The sequence below is a fragment of the Passer domesticus genome, chromosome 1 (genome assembly GCF_036417665.1).
Source record: "Passer domesticus isolate bPasDom1 chromosome 1, bPasDom1.hap1, whole genome shotgun sequence".
In the NCBI taxonomy this organism is placed as follows: Eukaryota; Metazoa; Chordata; class Aves; order Passeriformes; family Passeridae; genus Passer; species Passer domesticus.
In genome coordinates, this window is record NC_087474.1 from 112,081,909 (window position 1) to 112,103,638 (window position 21,730).

General features: G+C 37.1%; 1 protein-coding gene across 7 annotated transcripts in view; it reads left to right on the plus strand.

The window, feature by feature from the left end:
- The window catches only part of DLGAP1 (DLG associated protein 1), a 401,105-nt gene that overhangs the window by 58,576 nt on the left and 320,799 nt on the right, over window positions 1-21,730 (plus strand). Inside the window, exons 2-3 of one of the 7 annotated variants that reach the window (XM_064434357.1) lie at window positions 3,986-4,084; window positions 4,981-5,139. The exons of the other annotated variants lie outside the window; for them this stretch is intronic. The gene's annotated coding sequence lies outside the window, so the exon portion shown is untranslated. The remainder of the gene's footprint in view (window positions 1-3,985; window positions 4,085-4,980; window positions 5,140-21,730) is intronic. 7 annotated transcript variants of the gene reach the window in all.

Consider the following 21,730-nt stretch of genomic DNA (forward strand, 5'->3'; position numbering starts at 1 on the left):
TGTCTGTGATAAACTACCAAGTTTCCAGGGCATGGTACTTATGGATAGATCAGAGATATCCAGCTGAAAAACCAGAAAAACGTTTTTTTTCCAAGAATCACCATTTTCAGGAGGCAATTGATACTAATATGCATTTTTCTGGAAGTATGCTCCTTAAGTCCTTGAAAAATTATCTGCACAGGTATAATGGTTTGGGTGCATCACAAAACTTGGTATGAGCCATCACAAAACTTTTTCTGTTTTGCAGTCTAGAGATTCCCCAGACATAGATTGGGGGGTTTTTTTTAGCAGATACATGTAGTTTTTTGGATATTAGTGTAGTATTTCTCAAACTACTTCGAGTAGCCTCAGTGAAGTTGAAATAAGAAGGTTAAAGCGTAAGTTGTGGTTGCCAATTTACAACAACTTGGTTGCAAAGTAATCTGGATGAATAGGGATAAAAGACCATTTGGTGATATTACAGAGATATTGTAGAGATGTCTGGCTCTCTTGCAGGTTGTCACCTACATGATGTAAGATGATTATCATTAAAGAATCCTGTTCTTTCTCTGTTGCACATCACTTGCTTGAAGTGAGTCATCTGTACATTTGAGAGCTCTTGAAAAACACTTCCCATCCAGGATTTCTAAAGAAATTTATTAAGTTGAAAGATCCTGGTGAAAAAAAAATGGATGGAACTGGGCAGATTAGAGTTAGGGGCATGGGTGCATAAGGTGGGAAGGCAGTAGAGTGTTAGGAAAAAACCTTACAAAACTGGATGCTGGTAAGAGCAGGGCTGCAGATGGCATGTTCAATGTCCTTCTCTAGACTTGGACTCATTATTCAAGCCAATAACCTTTCCTTTCTGGCAAGGAATTGTGAATCCCATAAAGTCAAGCACTTGCAAATTAGGAATGCTGAGCATGTAGTTGAATCATATGGGATTAATTTAGGACCTTTGTACATACACATTATGATGCATCTGGTTAATTATATGCTTAGAGAGGCTCTTCTCCCTAATTTCCACAGAACCTTTGCTGGCTCAGAGCTGGATTTACTGTAGGTGGCAACTTGTAGTAAAGTAGAGGACTCCAAGAGGATTGGGTTTGTAACATGGTTTATTTGGTTCCTGCTTTACCTAGGGCCCAGAATTCCTTTATGGTGCTGGAAAAATTATGTAGATGTAAAGATTCTCAAGCATAATTCCTCACTCAGGGTTGCTTATTTTCTGCAGACTTTTTAATAAGAAGTGCAGCTTGATTAACTTAAGTTGGGAACATTTATATGTGTAGCTGGGGCCAGTTTAATAGAAGCTGTGGTCTGAAGGTGAAAAGTGCAATAAAACATGAAGTAATCTGAAAAATTAGGCATAGCCTTCTCAAGTTTTGTTGCCCAAATGGAGCTGACATTTTTGATCATTCTTATCTTAGCCTTTGTTCTTCTGTTCTCAATGTGTCATGAACATGAAAGAAAATGTGCTCAGTCAGTTGAAAAAAATGAGGTAGACAAAACCTTTCATTTGGGTATATATATGTCCTTAATTTCCATGTATATTTATTTGGAATATGGTTATATCTTGTATGTTATTATATTACATTGGTCTTCCCTCGTGACAACAGAATAAAGGATTTTTAAGGATGACTTAAGGGAAACAGGAGTCTTGCTTGTGGGTTGTTGGGGAGTTAAGGGTGAGGAGTGCTGCTTCTTTCTTTTATTCTTCCCCAGGAATGTCAGACACAGGGAGAAGAATATAATAGAATTGCATAGTATAGAGATCCCTGGAAAGACTGAGTCAGGATGCCTTGGGCAGCAGAGGCCAAAGCACTGTTGTTCTTAGACTGCAAATCCAGGGATGAGATGTGTAGTTGTCCAAAAGACAGTGGAAAGACACAGAATAGGAACCTGTCTGATGTAAATTACTTATGCTTTTTGGGAGCACTAACCTCTTCATATCGATTGTTCTCTGGTTTTGTTTCTTAGTGCTTTGCTCCTCTCTCCCACATCTTGCAGAATGCTTGCAGAGGAAAGAAGCTCCGTGGAAATATGTAGATTCAGTGAAAAGGCACTTTATTTTTTGTTTAACTGCCTTGAAAAGTTATTTTGTATGAAGAACAACAGTTAAAACAAAGCAAACAAAGTGTGGGCAAACCTTAGGTTTTCCCTCTCATGAGAAATAGGTATTCATCTCTCTAACCAATTTTTGAAAGTTCACTATTACACCTCCTGGATATTGTGTTCATGTGCCTTTGCAAGGATGAGCTGATGCCAGGATTCTGAGGGATGCTTTTTGTTGTTGACCAAAAGTGAGCATCAGCAAAGAAGTCATAATCTAGTGCACTTAGAATAATATATTTGATTTAACTATGTCGGGCTTATTTAAAATATTTATTAATTGCATTTCAAATACTTCTTCTGACTTGCTAACTTGTTTTTAATTAAATCCTTGTTAAGTTGATTGACTTAATTGAAATAAATGCAACACCCTGATGAGAACTGGGTTATTTTGAATCTAGTTAACCTTCAAATGAAAGTGGGGTTTTTTCTGCAGTATAATTACAATTGAGATTAGCTTATTATGCACATAATGAGTGACCTTTCATCTTGTCCAAGGTAAATAAATACGCAGAGGCATTTGCTGCAAGAGTAGAAAGTATGCAAGTTCTAATATAAGATGCAAACTTACTGTTTCTTATGGTTTGTTTTGTCTTTTGGGGCTCTCCTTTGTTCAGAGAGACTTGCTATTTTTATCACTAAAGTTCTGAAAGACATGAGTCAGGAGAAAGGCCCTCATGTCAGGTGCTATGCAGAACCTTGGAAAGAATAAATGGATTCAGTTACTAAATCAGGCTTCATTTTTGAGTGTAACTTGTGTTTTCTAGGCTGCCTCTGGATGTCCTTGTGCTGCTACATCTTGAATAAAAATGAAGCTTCAAAACTGTAGTTTCTCTCTCTTTCTTCTTCTATCAGACTTGTTATGTTCTCTTTAAAAAAACATGATGCAAAGCCCTAGTGGTTGTTGTGCAGGCCTCAAGTGCAGGATCATTCCCATCAAGGCTTCACGTTGTTAATTTTGTTTTTCAAGGCCTCATTCACTGGGAATACTTCTGTTAATTGTATTGTTATATATCCCCATACTTCATTTAAGTGCTGATATGGGATACAGAACTGCTGTGTTTTAATGAGTGTGATAATGACTTGAGATACAGCATACACATAGAGGAAATAGAGATGAAAAATATAACTATACTTTAATTGACAATATCTGTGTAATATAAAGCATATAGGTAACACCACAATCTAGTAAACAGCATCAAAATGTAGAGAATCCTGAATCGGCCCCATGAGTAAGTCACAAGTTGTATTTCTGGATATGTCACACAGTGACTCTCTGCGTGGTTTTCATCAGCTATAAAATAAGGAATAGCCATTCTTAGTTACTTCTGCAAAGTAAGTACATTTAAAACTTACATCTAAATATCTTGGTGCTGTTTTTTCTATTATTATGGCTGCATGATGCAAAGTACTTTAGGTAAAAGCCAAAGTGGTTTCCTTTACTGAGTTTTGTTGGTACCAGTGTCATCAGGACCCATTTGTCACCAATATCTGAGGAAGGGACAATGAGATTTTACGGTCAGCAAAATAGTACCAGTGTAAATTCCATAACAACATTCATCAGTATGCCTGGAGACCTTCTTAAAAATGCAGAATAAAATTCTGAAATACATGCATTATTTCCTCAAAACTAATAAAACAGGTTTAAAATTAACAGTCAAATTGAGGCCCCTTTAGAGGAAAAATTTATATTTTACATTAGGTGGCTGTGCCAAGCCTTTCCTTTGTTACATTTGAGGTTGTTCAAACTACTGTGAGTATTGTATCTTCCTGATTAGAAAACCACTGTTTGTGCATATTTAAGGTTCAGAATACATTGATTTGTGATAGTAATGGAATGCTGATTTAGGCCATGTGCTGGGGAAGTCAAAAATATTTCATTCATTTGATCCAGGTGCAGACTGTAAATGAGGGAAGGGAGATGAAACTGGATCCCATAGAAAACGTCTTTGCATGGGCTTTTCCTCAAATTCAAAAGCAAGAATTGTAGGAGGTAATATTTTCCTTTTATATTTTAACAGCATAGTAATGGTCCCACACACACTAGAAATCATTGCTATTGTCACCTGTCACTGCTAATCTGGCTTTCAGTATGAGCTGATATTAAGTTGTTAGGATATCATTCAAAGTCAGATAAAAAAGATATTAGGTGCTGATTAGCTTACGGAATGACTAAGTCCATAAGTGTTGGTTTGTCTACAAGAAGGATTTAATAATATGAAAGTCAAAACAGATGATTTCACAATGCAAGAAATTATGCTGGTTTTTTTGCTTCCATTGTCTATGGCCAATATTTTCAATAATCTGCTGCTGCCCTCCTCTCTCAGAATGATTGGTGTTTTCCTCTTTTACTCAGCCCATTACTTTACTGAGTTGTTTTTTTCTTTTCAAATAAATTGTAAACAAGCACTTAAAAAGGCAAAATAAAGACCTTAGTATTGTTTGATATGCATCATGATGTTGTAAAACTAACAGCCATCCAAGTCACCAGTTACTCATGTCCATAAGATAAATAAAAATATGACAAATCCTTGGTAGTAGCAGAGAGGGCAGAGTCATCTGAAGTGCCAGATCAGGACAAAGTGCTGCCCTCCATTGAGGCAAGCAACTGTCATGTAAAAACTTCAAAATCTTACTCTGAACTTGCTTACCATAGAGTTTTCATTGGATTTATTAACTTTACATTGACTCCAGGTTGTACCACACTAAAGGAGTTTTATGTGAATATGCCACAGTTGAGGCAACAGGAACCCAAGCACAAGTACCAAAATCTGGCTCTGGTGGCTCACACATGAGTATATGCTAGGGAAGTTCATCATCATAGGTTATTGTTTAAAATACAGTACTTATGGATCATTCTTTAATAAAATTCGTCTTTCTTTCTGTTAGCCTTTGCTACAGCCCTTGCTGTTTGAATGGCTTGAAGGAGACAGCTGATAAATGAAGCCTAGAAACTGCTACTAGTTTCCCAACCTGAGCTAAATGATCAGGCAGCTGGCAAAAGTAAGCTTTCCACATGGATGAGCTACTTATATGGACCTTATAAAGGTTAGAAGAAGCTGTTATTTTTTCATCATACCTGCAACAGCCAACTCTTTTTTCCCTCTAAGGTTTTGGTTTGTTTTTGGGTTTTTGTTGTTTTTGTTTGGTTGGTTGGTTGGTTGGTTGGTTTTTTTTTTGGGGGGGGGGGGTGGTATTCTTTTCCTTGTTTTTTATTTAAAGGTTTTCAGCTCTTTTGAAAGACTGCAAATCAGTTTGCAGTTTTTCAGGTCTTCTGAGTACCACTGCATAGTGCTGTCACCAGTAGTGACAAAGTTATTGTCACTTAGCTACTCTTGGGAAGGCTGCCTGGTGACATGTTTTGTGACCATTGCAGCTGCCCCAACATTTCCAGGAGGTTCCTGTGCCACCCACTGCCAGCATTTTAGGGGAGGTCAGTACCAAGTGGTATGGCTCAGGAGTAAGGTTGCTTCTGGGTAAGGGATGAGATGTGTTTCACAGTTGGTTTGAAAAAGCTCCCACTACATCTGGCTGGGAAGTCATTTGTTTTGAGGATTTCTACAGCCTCTGGGTTTCTGTGGCTGTCAGTCTAATGCTGTAAATTTATACTCTGTGTTCTCTCAAAAGTCAAGTACATAATTTAGTAAATTTCTTTTTTTATAATACTTTTTTAATAGTGTGTTAAGTGGTGGTAATTTATGTTGTTAAGAAAAAAATAGGCTCTTCAAATCTAAAAGGTAAATTAGAAATGAGAAGGATGGAGCTCCTATAATTTTGCATATTTTTATTCCACTCAATTCTTAAGTGAATATATATGACTACTGTTGTTGCAACAGATAAATATTATTATTTTAATTCCTCTGATGTAGGCAATCAATTAAAATATTATACCTGTCAGTTTGTCCTTGGTCTCTCTAAAGGGCTCTTATTTAAGTTTTCTTGCTCCTTATTAACTTGGTTCTACTTGGTTGAAGCTTTGAAGAGATGAAATTTCCTTTCTCTGGCAAAGAATAAGATCAAAGATACGGTAGCTTGAGGCGTTGATATTTTCTTAATTGGATAAATTTTTTTGTTCTCCTTCATGTAGAAATTAAAGTACAGCTTTTTTCCCAGTCCTCTTCTTCTTTCTCACTGAGATGATCAATTGTGAGTCTTATTTGTGAGGTTTTGGACCCTGTGGTTTTGGAATGTGGTCTCATCTTTTTCTTCTATAAAATCTTTTGTCAAGAGCCTCTGGGGAGGAAGCAGAGACTCTTTTCTTTCCATCAACACTGGAGGTTGTGCTATTGTGATTTTCCTTCAGAAAAAGAAGTTTGTTCTGCTTAGGTGTATTCAGATGGGAAATGTTGCTAATATTTTTCTCTTCCACTTATTCTTTAATTTAAAAGAGTTAACGTACTCATAACTTATGTAGATGTTATGTCTATAGGCTAAAAATTAACATATTCCTGTTCTGTCAGAATCTTCTCTTTAAATTTCAATATCTTCCAATTTTTTTCATAGCTGAGGTCCAGTATATTCCAGTTTATAGTCACAAGACAGTATGTTCTTATTTGTTCTGAATTCCCATCAAATTCAGAATGTTATGATTTTGATACACTTCAAGTATTTTGATTAAAAGAGTCAATGCATGGTCAGATTTGTCCACGGTTGTTTCTTAGATGAATGCACTGAAACAGAGTTGTGATTTCCCAAGTGCTGTCGTGGTCAGGCAGCAAGCTTTCAAACAAAGAGTACATCCTGCCCTAGAGTTTCTGTGTGGTGTTGGGCTGGTGAGTTAATATTTCTGTGTTTGAAGTCTGCTTCCTGAGAATGTATAGTTTTAACAATTCTTGTGCAGTCTGTAGCACAGTTGTTCTCCATCTTACCTGGAATAGTGAAGCAAGTGAAAGTTTTAATTTGCAGTGTGTAAGTAATACCTGTTTCAGTCTTGTCAAACATAGACCTGTAGAAATGCTACCAAATTCAGTGTCTCAATGCTTTTTAATACCCACAGCCTAAGAAAGAGATTATTTATTCTAGGTCTCAGGAAATTTCCAATGGTATGGATGCCCAAGTTGCTTTGGGAGGGAGACACTTCCACCCTACTCATCTGTAGCTTATTTTATTCATTATAGAGCTGACTTAGTGACCTCTCTTGCGCAGCACAGTGGCAATAATTCAATCTGTATAAAAGTTGATGATGCATTTTGCAGATATTGACTTGGCTCCCCTTTCTCAAGAACGCAAATGATCACTTTGTGTTGTGGAGAAGAAAATGTCACTATTTGAACTAGATTGTTTTGCATTGAACATGCTGTGCCCGTTCAGTTTTATGCTCCTTAGGGGAGAGGTGCTTCATTGCTCCGTACCTTATCTGTTGCTGTAACACTCCATACAGAAATGAGAGGAGCTAGTGCAGGTCTGTGTGTCCTTTATTAAAAAACGTTGTGTTTCTGAGGAGCCTGGACTACCTCATTCCAGTAGGATTTACCAGTGATGTCAAGGGCTTAAGACAGTAAAGGTCACTACATTTTATTTAGACACAGTTGAGCATTCTTTTAGGTCAGCTTTCAAGTATATATAATTTTAGTTCCTACAGACATTTATTAAACATGTAAATCTTAGTATGCCTTAAAATCAAGGCTGGTTCCTAAAGCCACAGATTAAAAAATGTGTCGTTAGAATTGTTTAAGTTTATGCAGGAAAGAAAGAAGCCTTTTCCCTATCTTTAATTCCACTTTGTTTACTCTGTTTTCCTTGTGACAAATTTTAGATCCTTGTTTATGTGACCATAAAGGACATGTCCATAAGTCCCTCTAATGTGAAATTAGCTATGTTTTCCTTCTCTTTGAAAAAGATACAGTCACTCTTAGGTGATGCTGCCTTTGATGTCTTCTGTGAGCCAAGACCTGTTTGAGGAGGTAAAAGAAAAGCGCAAGGGCAAGACGCTCTGTGGAAAGTTGCCGTGATGATCCACTTCTCAGTGAGCACTCAGGCAGAAGTGTTCTGTACAAGTGTCTTTGAAAGACAGACCTGAAACAGTGATTTTTGGTCACATAAACCTAGCTAGGGTATAAGTACAATAAGGATCAATTCAGTATTGGCAGGAAAGTGGATTAGATTGGTTTTTGGCTTTGGCTTGGTGAGAAAGTAAAAGCGCTGTTAGCAAAGCAGGCAGCAAATACATGGGTTTAAGTAATTTTCCTCCTGAATGAGGAGTGATAACTGCAAAAGGCTCTATTGTCACTAATTTCCAGTAAAATGGGAAGGAATGAGGATTGAAAGATCTTCTGCTGATTTTGTTTTTAAAAAATATACCTGCTCAAACATAGCTTTGTGAAATGCTGGACCCACTGAGTCAATAGCACATTTTTAAAGATGAAATTCAACTTTTTTCTCTCCCTGTGCTTTGCTCTCTGGTTTTCCAAAGTGAACATTTTAATCACTCAGTTGTGTATACAGGTCATTCTTTCAAAGGAGAAACCAATTACTCAAATTTAAAAAATCCCACAGAATAAAACTGACTCTGTATTTACTGACTTTGCTAAGTGTACATATGAACATGCTGCTTATGAGGGAAAAGTGTCAATCAAATGGGTAGAGACCTTTTAGTTTGAGAGCTCCTGAGTAGCTTAGCTTAGCTTTGGTTTAAAACCAAATGTAATAGTTTATTAACTCTGCATGATCTCTGTCCTTCAATCCAGAATTTGATCTCACAGTTGCACATCTTTCACTCTTCTGAATTACAATGAAAACAATGAGACCAAAGTGGTTTATTTGGGGTTTTTTTCTGGGCCACATGATACTATCCAATGCAGTTTGAGTGTGGAGAGCATTGAGAAGACTCTGGGTGGGCAGCAACCATTTACCCAAGCATGGGTTTGCTGGGGCTTTGTTTTGATTTTTTTTTCATTTGTTTCTGCATCTTGGTTTTTTTAGAGACAATTCAGATAATCTAAGCTCTCAGCATTTTTCACTGGTAAGTGGGTTTTGCAGATATCAAGTAATTATTTTCTTCCTTCCTATAGCTCTCATAGGTTTTTAGCTTTCTTCTGTTTGGAGCAGCAGGTAGGGCACTCTTACCTAGTAGGGGCCCGGGTGTTTTGCACAGGGAAGGTACCATCTTACTATATTCAAATTTTTTTTTAATAATATGGTCATTACAGATGCTTAACCTTTTAGTCAGACTCTTTAGTTAGGATGTGACCTACCCAGAAGGATATTACCTTACAGAATAAGAACTTCCCTTCCTGTAGCCTTTCAGAAGCACCCATTGCTCACAATAATGTAAGGACACTTAAAGATTTCAAGATGTCTATCTGAGAGAAGACTTCTCTACATTTCACAGTCATATACTTCATACAATACTTCAAGAAAATTCTCTGGGTTTTGTTTAATCTAAACTCAATTATATAGTAACATTTTATGTATTTTCTAAATTTTTATAGTGAGACTCTATAGTTAAGCTGCATTTAATTTGTTGTACAATTCTACAGTAGTTGGAGATTTCAGAAAAAATTCCTGTCTTGTGGGCCTGTTGTTAGACAACACACTTCTCAAGCAGTGATTTCCTTACGTGATGTAAAGGAGCAAGTGAGGATGAAAGGACAAAATGGTGGGGTTCTTCTTAGGAGAACTTTATTCTAGAAGAATTTTAAAATGCAATGCTCTGGGCAGAAAGCCTTATTTCTGGCTTTTTGCTGTGATGATTAATGAGATTGATGAAAAGTTTTCCACTTTCTCTTCTTCATCATAAAATATTATTCACTCTCACCAGATTATGTGAGCAGAATGTGGAAAAACAGCAGAGGCTTGGCTGCATTTCACTGCTGATGTTGCTCCAGCACATCTGGTTTATTTGGTTTTAAAACTTTTGGTAACATTTTCTGCAGCTTAACAATGGGGATTTTTTTTGCTTTAAAATCTGGGAGTATTTGGGGCTCTCTGGCATCTAAATTCACTCTCCAGTTATGTATATTAATAGCATGGTTTTGTCCTAAACTGTTTAACTATATTTGCAAAATGATGCTTGAATGCGGGCCCCACCTGGTATTCTAAGACCATTATTTTTAGCTACACAATGTGGTTATTATGTGTGTATATTATTGCATATATTTCATAACATACACATTTATCTGTGAATTTTTTGTTACACTAGGATTCTGAAGTGGTCATAGTTTCTCATCCCATTTTATATATTCCCTGATTACTTTGGGATTTCTTTTGTAGCTCAGCATAATCTTGGTGAATTGCCATTGTGCCTCAAATTACATGAAATATAGATAACAACTATGAATATATTGTCAGAACTACTTTATGCCATTTATGTTCATTTTTCTGTTTACTAAAAGGCACTGAAAATAGAATTACTTGGGCATGAGGTTTAATGAGGGCTGTACTTTCTGAGCTACAAAGCTGTTACCATGCAGTGACAGGACAAGGGGGAATGGCTTTAAACTGAAAGAGGGCAGATTTTAAATTAGATAATTCGTATGAAATTCTTTATTGTGGGGGTGGTAAGGTGGAAAAGGTTGCCCAAACAAGCTGTGGATGTCCCATCCCTGGAAGTAGTTAAAGTTAGGTTGGATGGAACTTTGAGCAATCTGGTCTAGTGGATACTGTCCCTGCCTGTGGCAGGGAGCTTGTGGACCTCTGGAATAGGTTGCTTTAGAGGTTTTAGAGTCTCCCTCACTGGAGTTATTCAAGAATTGTCTGGACACAATCCGATGCAATGTAGAAGGGAGGATGGAACAAATGACCCACTGTGGTCCCTTTTAACCTGACTTGTTCTGTGATTCTCTGGTCTTTAAGGTCCCTGCCAACCCAAGAATTCTATAACTCTATGAAACAAATGCAAAATTGTCTAGCTGTCAGTAAAATATGATTAACATTTAATTTAGTACCTTAACTCTTTTCTTATTGCTTATTTTTATGCTGCCAGATGAGAAGTTTTAGGAAGGTTCAATGTTTCTTCTGCTTTTATATTAGAAATACATTTTAGTCCACTAATTTTATGAGATTGTGAGTCTCTGTAGAGAAATGCTAGTGGTTTTCCCAGAATAGAATGAGCCTGAGATTGTCTCTCCCTTAATGCTAGGACAAGCTATTGCACAGCTGGAACAGTGTCAGAAGGTCAAGACTAAGGAGTGACAGCTATCAAGACAGATTTATCTAGGTCATTTGCTATCATTCAGCTGTCTGTTTACAGTTGTGCACCAGGAAAGTCATAATAATAGAAATAATGTTCTTTGGAATACTACTTCAATTAGGTTATGTTTATTCAAGCAGCTGATTGCATTATCAAAATCATATTTAGAAGGACTTAAAAGTACACAGGAAAACAGAGAGCTGTGTAGAGGAGGCATTTATGTGTAACTTACATCAAAATCTGCCATAATTAGAACATTTGTTCATGTCAAACATAATAAATTATTAAATTATTAACAAATAAACATTTTCTTATCAAGAAAATGCATTATTCTCTTCTTTTTCTCCGGGAAAGAAAGAGGTGGAAATTTTACTCTGCTTTCTTGTGCAGGTTGTACTGCTTCTTTAAAGCCACACAATGTCTTTACCCATCTGTTTTCAGATAACTGTTAGAGGACAAAGAAATGGCTCAGGAGTTCAGGCTCAGTAAGTAGCAATGATATAGCAGTAAATGTCAAAGGCAACTAATGCTTCTTTCTGCAATCATACCACTGTGAAGTAACAGTTTGCCAGGTTCTATTTATGTTTCCCAGAAAGACAGTGAGCTCTAATGCCTCAGACTGTGGGACTTTTCCCAGTAGTTCCTTACTCTCCCACAAGACTCATGAGATTTTTAGCTAGGTGCAAACAACCCATTTGACAAAGTTTTGAAATTCAAAACCTGTGTCCCATTTTAAGCTCTTGTTTCAACACCCTCAACTCTTTCCACCAAGGAAACAAATTCTCTAAGAAATGCTAAAGGGATCCAAAGCAAAGTAGTTCTCAGTATTGTATGGGGATATCACTGTTACCCAGTGTCATACTGTTAGTGATAATTACACTGCACTTCAAATTGGCTTTGGCTGATTATGCCTTTCAAGTGGCTTTGCCTCTGGTAGATTGTTTACTGTCCGTGAATTTTTCCATTTCATTTTTAATTTTTTATAGTCTTGGCTTCTTTAATATCTTATGAGTTCCTTGATTGACATGCACAATCTCTGCAAATTTTGTTCCCTTTTTCAATTTTAAACTTTCTGGTTGTTCATAAGACAGCACCAAATTTATGAGTTATAGCAGAGAATAATGGCTCTTTGGCCATCTTTTATGAGTTCCTAGTGATATGCAGATCATTAAGCAGTATACAAAAAGAGTTCATTGTCTTCTGAAGACTAGTTTTACAGATTGCCTCATCCATGCTTATACCAGTATATACTAGTACTTTAAATCCCAAGGAAAAAAAAACTGCTGATAATACAGAGAAAGCATATTCCAGAAGATCATTCCAAAGAAGATTCTTAGAATCTCAAACATACTCCCAACTTTGCTGATTATTCGATGTTTTACTTTAGGCAAGATGTTTTGCTTTTCTATGCAAGAGCTTCTTAACTGGTTTATTGCCTCCCTTGCCTTTATCTACTTTCTAAAAGCAGTGTTTTATTGGCACAGAGAACATCAAAAGAATCTTTCAGCTCAATCTAAGGTGTCTGTATACACAGCAATAAAGATGATTTCCAAGAAAATATGTGAAGTGATTAAATCACTCTTTCTACCAAACAAAGTTGTTGAAAAGGTTCTGCAAGAGCATATGACACCACTTGTGCCCCCTTCTCTCTCCATCAGGAAAGACATCTAAGGCTTAAGGCTTAGAAACCTTAAAATTCTGTCAGATGGCCATCATTTGTTGATATCACTTGTAATTCTTGCATCTCTGCATTTTTCAGGAGAATTTCGCCTTGAGCCTCCAAGCTGACAATATGGAAACCCTGCACGTTCTGTATAATCACAGTTCCCTGTTGCCTTCTCAGCTCCCTCTTTTATTTTCATCCTTATTTCAGGTGTTGAAATAGCTTTAATTGATGATTTTTCAGTCAAGTGGTCCACAGGCCTCAGAGGTTTGTCTACTAAGGAGCTTTTGAAGGTGACAAGGAAACATAGAATCATATATTTGTATAGCTCTGTCTGTATGTGACATTTTAAAGACATTCGGACATCAACTAAAAATTTTAGAAGTCTGCCCTGTGAGAAGCTGTTGGGAACAATATTTTCAGGTTGTAAAACTCACTGTAGTGGAGCATCTCACCTGCCTTTTGGCTGACTGGGGAGAATCATTGCTCTTCCCTCACTCAGAAGTGATCAGCCCCTGACTCTTGCTGTGGGGAATGGAACAATGACTCTTTATCTGCTATTATCTTCTATGAGCAACTGGAGAGAGTGGGAGTGAAAGCATTTTGGCTGCACCTCACTGTCTGTTGGGAGGAGGAGTGACTGAGAGCACAGGGTGAAATGAATCCTGTGAAAAGGGGAAATGCAGCCAGCTCATCCCAGTTCACCTCACGGTGCAGATGTAGATGCAGATGTAACAAAATTCTTGATCTCTGCCTCTCTTTTAGAAGCTGTAGCTTTCTGCTCACCTGAATCTGATTGCTCATACTGGGTTTTCCAGAGGCTTGTTTGTTCTTAGTGACTACTAATAGTTTAAAATGCATTCAAGTATGCATTTGAATTTGAGATGTGAAAAATCAGAGGAAAAATTTGGTAATATGCAGCACCAGAAGAGGAGTGGAGTCAATCAGTACTGGTTTTAGAACAGAGCACATGCAGTCCATGCTAAGTTGGTTTTGCAGCACTTGGAAACTTGTTACTATCCTGACAGACTCCAAAATAGATCCTTCACATTTGCAGGATGAAAAAGGTGTAAAATCTCAGAGTGAGGGAAATAAAAAGAAAATGTGTGAAAGAAAGAAGGGAAAAAAAAGAGAATGTTCTCCAGAATGCATATTTCATGTAAAAATCTGTATTTAACCAAATGAGAGAGTTCTGTAAGCAATAAAGACTTAATTCACTTCCTTACTAGATGCTAACTTTAGCAAAATATTATCAGAACATACATTCTTTATTTAAGTATTGGAAAGTTTCATTAAATTGTACTGTAAAGCACCATACAAATAGAGCTTTTCATGGCACCCATTTACTACTACCCTTGGACCAAAGTGACTCCTTTGGTGTTGGGAGACAGTTACCAGTGCTGTATCCTAGGCAGTAGTATGCACTCATGAGATTTTAAAGATCAAACCAGAAAGTTTAAAATGTATGTTTATGATAGAATGAACCTTTATAGTAACAAATAGATATCTAACTTATTATCTCTTTTTGTGTGTGTGTGTTTCGAGACTTCTGCAACTTTTCTGTTTTGTTTTGAAAGTGAGATTTGTATATTTCAGTTACAACAAAACCCAACACAATCAAAGATAGAGGATTCAATGGTAGAGATTGTAGGTCCATCAGTTTTACACAAGTATTGCTCCTTTTCTATCCATATTCATAGTGACCCACAGTTCAGACTGGATGTCAGGCTTAGATCTCAGTCTGTGGTTTTCCTCTGATACTGTTCAGTGCATTGTTATGATAGAAGTAAATTGGGGGACTTAATAAAATAGTAACATCCATTTTTTCTCATTGTGAAAGTGCAAATTAATGGTTAAAGACAGAGATAATGAGCCACAATTCTTGGTTCTATTCTGGGCTCTGAGCTGACTCACTACATAATCTTACTCAAGTCATTTAAATTCAGGTGAAATAGGCCCCGCTGAGCTGATAAGATAATGCAGGCTTCAGCCTTTCTTTCTTGGTGATTTTTTCTATACAATTCTGCCCCTCTGTAATCAGCATAAGTTTAATAATGTTTTGTTTTCCACAGGATTCTTGTAATATATGTTTAATAAATTTATTTACCTTTAAATCCTTTCTTGAAAGATACTTCTTTTTTTTCTTTTTTCTTTTCTTTTTTTTTTTTTTTTTCTGATAGAAGTAGGCAGGTAAATATTAGCCTGTTCTGTGGAGATGTTTTCTAAAATTATCCTCTTCTACATCCAGACAAAATGACCTTTCAAAAAGCAGTGACACTCATAATTGCCCATCAGTAGGGTTGCCACCTGGAGATCTGTCTCATTCTCAGATTTCTGCAGTGAGCTAAATGATGATTGGTGATACACAAGTCAGGCCGCAGAATATTTGCTCTTCACTGGAAAGTGTGCCTCTGTCATTGATGTGTGAAAACGCAAGAGATCTTTGCTTTTAATCCAGTATGTGAGCTGGAAATCAAAATACTGACCTGTTTTGCTAAGTAGATTTGTTTTTCAGCAATGCCCATCTGACTGAGGAGAGTAAGAAATTATGTCTCAGAACGACTTCACATGACCACATATCCCAGCAGTGGGAATGGCAGCATCAAGCAGTGGTGATTCATTCCCTCGGTGCTGAAATTGCCAGCATTCAGAGGAAAAGGATCACTTTTGAACAAAGAAATGTCTTATCCCACAGAGAGTACAGACATTATAGAGTTATTAATCAGGGCAGTCATCCTGAAAGTAGATTTAACTGCAGGACTTCATGTAGAGGAAAACCAGAACTACTGTAGGAAGCGATTGAGGCTCAAAGCAATGGATAGAATTGCATATTTTAAGGACTCCTTAAATTACACCTGGGGAAAAATTCACTCTGTGCATGCCAATGAAATTATTCCTGTTTGTGTGGTTCACAGTTCTCTTTGGATGGCAACTACCCAGTAAGGTAATTGCAGCTGGTTGTAAAACAGGAAGACAACCAGTTTAATTTGCTCTGTTTTCCACTTCAGTATCACCTCAGGCTGTGTCTTTGCTACATCTCATATGCAAAGCCAAATCAGCCTCATCATTAGTGCGATGGGAGACCTCAAAGGAAAACTGTGATTTGGCAGGTAAATATAGTGGTGATTTTTTTGGTTTTTTGCCTGCTAGCACTCCTTCTTTGTACTCAATACAGAAGCATGAGCTGGGAGTTAAGGATTTCATAGCACTGAAGCAGCTATTGTCTTTATGAATCATAAAGCTGAGGTGCTATTCTCCTATGGCCATTGCAAAACAATTCAGATAATTTGGAACACCCTGGTTCAGCTTCCCCTCTTTTTAGAAAGTACCTGAAGTAGAGGAAGTCAAATTCCTACCTTATCATCTGGATGTTGTTGTAGTTGAGTTGAGAAAAAAGTAGTTTTGGATAGATCCAAATGATTGTTTAATTGTAAAGGGACATCTGGACCAAAAGGATGACTTAAAAGTTGGATCAGATAGCTGAAGGCCTTGTCCCATTCAGTTTTGAACATCTCCAAAGGTGCAGGTTCCACAATCTCTCAGAATATCTCACTTCATGGTTTGACCACTTTGATGGTCAAAGAACTGGTTACTGTCACTTGGTCTGCAAATTCTCCAAGTGGAAGAGAGTCGCTTTGCCTTTTCCCAACTAAATCTTGTTTTCATACTGTCTCCTGCCTGCAGATGAAGCAAAGTATAACTGCTTAGGCTTTAGGCACCTCCAGGTTAACAGTACTGAAGTTTTTTGAAGTTCAGCAAGTAATGGTTTACCTCTGTGAAAATTTTCAGGTCTCCAGAATATTAACTGAGTTAGTAAGGCTTGTGTTCAGTGGAGGCTGTCATCGGTGGGTCTGTAAGTTTAATGAAGATTTTGCTTCCCAGAATGGAAGGATGGTGTGTGTACTGAAAACAGATCTTTATTCTGATGGAAGTTACAACACTGTAGGGGCAAGCAGGAATTACAGAAATTCTGAATGAATTCTTGGAAGTGTAGAGGTCTTGGCAGTGCAATTAAAGCATTCAGAGGTGTACATTTAGAAAATTCATCCTGAAACTCATTTGTATTTATCACAGTTTATAAAATTGCAGTTTACACTGACCTGCATTCCTGGTACTTCTTGAAAGGCTTGTGGTTTCACCATTTGCTGGTATCTTAGGAATTTCTTTTTACTTTCTTTATGTCTTTATACCTGTAAAAAGTGTTGTGAAGAATAGTAATTTTGATTTGGTAGCTCTTTTAGCACCCATTTTGCACAAAGTATGTATGTCTCCACGATGTAGGAAATAATAGGTAATCAAGCATTTTATACATTCTTAGTATCACAAAATTTTATTGACTTTAGAGTCTTTATGTACTTGACTAGAATTTGTTTGGACTTGGATATTAGTTTCCTCTTTCTGTTTCCTTAGGTGGTGAAACTTGGGTAATGAAATTCTAACCTTGCATAAATGGGCATGATTTCTGCCAAGTATCTAAAAGACATGCATAAAAAATTGTTCCAAATATGTCATAGTATTAATTTTTATTTAAAGTCAGAAATATTTCCATCCTTAGTAATGTATGTTATACTTGAAAGCTCCTATTTCTTTTACCACTAAAAAATCCTGTCTCAGTTTCTTGGTGGACTAGTTTCAGCAAGTTAGAAGCCACTATTTTATTAACAACTATGGCATTGGTTGCTCAGGGAGAGGTTTTTATTTGATCTTTAAGGAATATTCTGTGATCAATCCACGTTATCATGGAGCTCATTTTGTCTCCCAGTGACATGGATATCTATTCTTCCTCTGATGTTATAGTGAAGACTGACATCTTGTAACACTACATTTAATGAAAGAAAGACTTCAGAATTAAGAAATAAGTACAGCTTTGCAATAAGGCAGTTTCAAGTAGACTTTCCCTCTCAGTGCATATGTTTGTAAAACTGAAGTTAAATCTGTGGATACATCTTAGCTGAAAACTTCATATACCATTTTCTGCAAGATTTAACAGGCAAGTTTTACTAATTTCAGCATCAAATTGTCATTTACCTGACATTCACCTGCTTTCTGATTTACATATTTCTCCTAAACTCTTTTACCTCTAACACACCTCATTTAGACTAGCTGTCTGTTAGAAATGTATTTCAGACTGGTCACTTCTGCTACTGAGACTGAACACAGCTTTTCCATTTTGCGTTGTCTTCCTTCTGTGATTATGGAAAAATACATGCTGTATCCTCAGCTCCTTGGATGATACATGAAATTTCAGTAATTTCATTAAATTCTTCTGCTACATTTGTATTGATCCACAAATGAGATGCAGTATGAAAGGAGTTGACTACTGAGAAATTCCTATTGGAATCAGCTGCTGTACAACTGTTAATACTGAAGTTGTTTTTATCTCCATGTTGTTATTGAGTTTTATTTCTGAGAGTATGCAGCATATTCCCTCTCCATAAATAATGATCAGTTTATCTTACTGCATAATGGAGAGATGGGAACACCTTCCTGACTTTCCCACTGCGGCCTCTTGCACTTATAAACCTGCAGAAGGGAAACTATCTTTGATAATCAGAAGACATATATGCCCAGTGGTATAAAGGGAAAGACAGTCTAAATATGTGCCTCAGTTTTTGCAGTGGCTGAAAATTGTTACTGTACATTAGTTATGGCCTAGCTCACAGGAGGATCTAGAAGATAATTTATGTGCAGGAAATTGTTACTGCTTTACTGAAAAAAGAAAAAAAAAATCCCAGTTGTTTTAGCTATAAAACTTTCTGAACCTGGGTTTTCATCCTGGCTTTCTTGAAAATCCATCTATACATGTGTGCACTTGCTTTTCTCTGAATGTATTCCTCTTACCCATCTACCATTCATGGCACTTGTTAGCTCATGGTAAGGGCAACAAAGCAATGTGAAATTTCATTTGTTTTGCTGAATTCTTATTCACAGCGGTTTCAAATTCATTTTGTTGATGTGTTTTTTGGAATTTTCATGTCTGGAGAGAGTTAGAGCTGAAATATTTATGGATGCCTCAATTCAGTCAGTACAGAAGTTATGTAAAATGCATTTCAAATAGCACATTTGTAAATTATGTTGGTTTGTCTTATTTCCTATAAAATGTTGCATTCTTTTTAACTGGTATCATTCAAACAGGATATCTGATGACTATGCAGCTGCCTTTGTATTATTCAATGGTCATTTTTGCTTTTTCTTTTTTTTTACTTGACAGCAAAAAAATAATCTTCAGTGGTTTTTTCAGTGAAAATGTGTTATTTGTGAGGTTAGGGATATCTTTATCTTATTCTTCACAGACTACCTCATAACTTCTGATCATATAAAGATATTGTACTATTTTTACAACTTAGCAGTTACTTTATAAGGAAAAAGTAATGTTCAGTTTGTAAAAATTGAGATATTTCTAAGTGAAATCCTCTGATTTTGCAAGGTGCACTGTTGATTTACTGGGAGATGAATGGTTGTATTTCCAGCTTATTTTCTGAGATATGGAGTTCACATTAAATGGACGTGATGCTTAGGGACATAGTTTAGTGGTGGACAGTACTAGATTTATGCTTGGACTCAAGGATCTTAAATGTCTTTTCCAGCCTAAGTGATCCTATAATTATGTTTTCATAAGCATAGTCATTACTTTCATTATACTTTATTTGCAAACAGGCAAATATGTCTGGGGATGTTAAGGACAGACAGACAGCTGAGGGACAGTGGCCTTCCCTTTAATTTTGGGGGAAAATGGTGGAAGTAAGGCATAGAGAGTGCTCCCTCGGGGGAAGAAAGGCCTTGACTTTTGTTTCTTTTTTAATGGAAGTGACATTAGCATAAGACACTGATATTTAGAACAAACACACTTTGGGGTTTCCTTCCTTTTCGAAAGCAGAGGAAAGTTCTTCCCATTTATACTTTCTTTTTTATTCCTATACAAAACTAAACTTTTCTGTTTTCCTAACTTTTTAACCTACTTTTTATCAAGTTCTTCATATTTCTATTATTTCCTAATGATTTCTTCTTATTTGAGCTATAATTAATCCTCAGTATCAGAACATATTACTTTGTGTTACTGGATGCCGCTATTTGACATTTATCTCAACCTGTCTTTTCTTTTTTTTCCTTACTCCAATAAGTGTTAACAATTCCTAAAAATCTGACAAGAACCTAAAATCTCTAAATGGTGTATTTATTGTAAGGCATGCTGAATATGCCAGCATCACAGCAAAAAGAGATTGAAACAGGTCATTTGATGACTGAAATGAGAAAGGGAGAAATAAGTATATCCACTTTTGCTGTGGAGTGTGTGGTAGTAGATAGAGGATATGAATTTTATTTGTTGTGTCATTATTTAAATAAGTAGTTGTTTCAGAAACAACTATACATCTTTATATTAAACTTTAGTTAATTAAATGCTTTGCAATACCTGCTGTCTTCAGAATTTTGAGTGGCTGATGATTCATAGTTATCTAATTTCACTGTTATTTTCTAAACCCAATTCTGTCTTATTTTGCTGTGTGTATTGAAGGCCATGTCTAGGGCCCTTCACTGATTCCATGTGATTCTTTCCATATTCATCAACATTGCTTTTCCTTTCCTTTTGGGAGCTTTTAAGATTGACAGGTTATGCAATTATTAGTTGCAAGTCCAAAGACTAGTATCTGCTTGCTTCACTCCTAAATCCTAAAGACTGTTTGTAAGATTTTAGAAACATTCTTTGTAGTTGTACATCCTTTAAACGCATCTCTCTTAGTGGTAAATTAGTCTAATAATAAAAGTGCTTTTTTAGCAAATTGCTTGTTGGCAAAATGCTCACGTTGGGTATGTTTAACCAGGGCTTCTCTCAATGTTTGAGAATCTCTTAAAACAAGTGAAATTACCTTCTCAACCAATACTTGGGTGGATCACTGTTCCCAGGTAGTTGTCTGCTCTGGCATGACTGGATATCTCTGGTTACCTCACTGCCACAGTAGGCAGAAGGAGAGTTGTAACTTGGCAGTGTGCTTCAGAAAATGTTATATGCAGTAGAAGCAGTTGTGCAGATATGGTAGATTCTTATTTCAGTCAGAGTTACTGTGTATGATTTGTTTTTACCTGCATCTCCTGCCTTGCTAAGTATTCAGGAGCAAATTGTGTTCATTTAGTGAAACTGCCCTAGATTACTGATATTTTGGGCTAAGGCCAATAGTATGAGGCTCAACAAGGCCAAGTGCCGGGTCCTGCACTTGGGTCACAACAACCCCATGCAGTGCTACATCCTTGGAAAAAGTGGCTGGAAAGCTGCCCAGTGGAAAAGGAACTTGGAGTGTTGGATGACAGCAGCCAAACATGAGCCAGTGTGAGCCCAGGTGGCCAAGAAGGCTAATGGCATCAGCAATAGTGTGGCCAGCAGGACCAGAGCAGTGACTGTGCCCCTGCACTCAGCACTGGTGAGGCTGCACCTTGAGTGCTGTGTTCAGTTTCGGGTCCCTCACTGCAAGAAAGACATTGAGGGGCTGGAGTGTGTCCAGAGAAGGGAAACAGAGCTGGTGAAGGATCTGGAGCACAGTTCCTGTGAGAGGCAGCTGAGGGATCTGGGAGTGTTTAGTCTGTGGAAAGGGAAGCTCAGAGAGGACCCTCTGTCTTTATGAGTACCTGACGAGAGGTTGTGGAAAGGTGGGGGTCAGTCTCTTCTCCCGTGCAACAAGCAATGGGACTGGAGGAAATGGCCTCAAGTAGTGCAAAGGAAGGCTTAGATTGGCTTTAGGGAAAAGTATCTTGATGGAAAGGATTGTCAAATACTGGAACAACCTATCCAGAGAAGCTGTGGAGTAACCATCCCTGGAGGTATTTCATAGACATGTGACACCTGGGGACATGGA